The sequence below is a fragment of the Penaeus monodon genome, chromosome 23, assembly GCF_015228065.2.
Source record: "Penaeus monodon isolate SGIC_2016 chromosome 23, NSTDA_Pmon_1, whole genome shotgun sequence".
Taxonomy (NCBI): Eukaryota; Metazoa; Arthropoda; class Malacostraca; order Decapoda; family Penaeidae; genus Penaeus; species Penaeus monodon.
The window spans coordinates 44119546-44119829 of NC_051408.1; the positions used below are offsets into that span (position 1 = coordinate 44119546).

At 39.4% G+C, this 284-nt stretch overlaps 1 protein-coding gene across 1 annotated transcript in view; it reads left to right on the top strand.

Moving 5' to 3' along the window:
* LOC119588326 (carbohydrate sulfotransferase 5-like) overlaps positions 1-284 on the top strand; it is a 14031-nt gene that overhangs the window by 6457 nt on the left and 7290 nt on the right. The window lies entirely within an intron of this gene.

Consider the following 284-nt stretch of genomic DNA (forward strand, 5'->3'; position numbering starts at 1 on the left):
GTAAAATTTAAATGAAGTTCAGACGTTATCATGATCAATAAATACGTTACCACATGATTTGCGGTAATGTTGGTGAGTCTATTCCTTAGATCAAATCCCTCAGAGCAAATCTTTCCTCCACTGAGCTGTAAATCCGAGGCGATGTGGCTGGAATCTAATGTCAAACGAGGCACCAGTAACGGGAATTCAGTTCGGTTCGTTTTAAAGCCTTCGCTGGTCGTGTAACAAGAAAAAGAGTATCTGTTTGATTAAGAAATTGTACTTCTACAGGTGCATTAGCTATC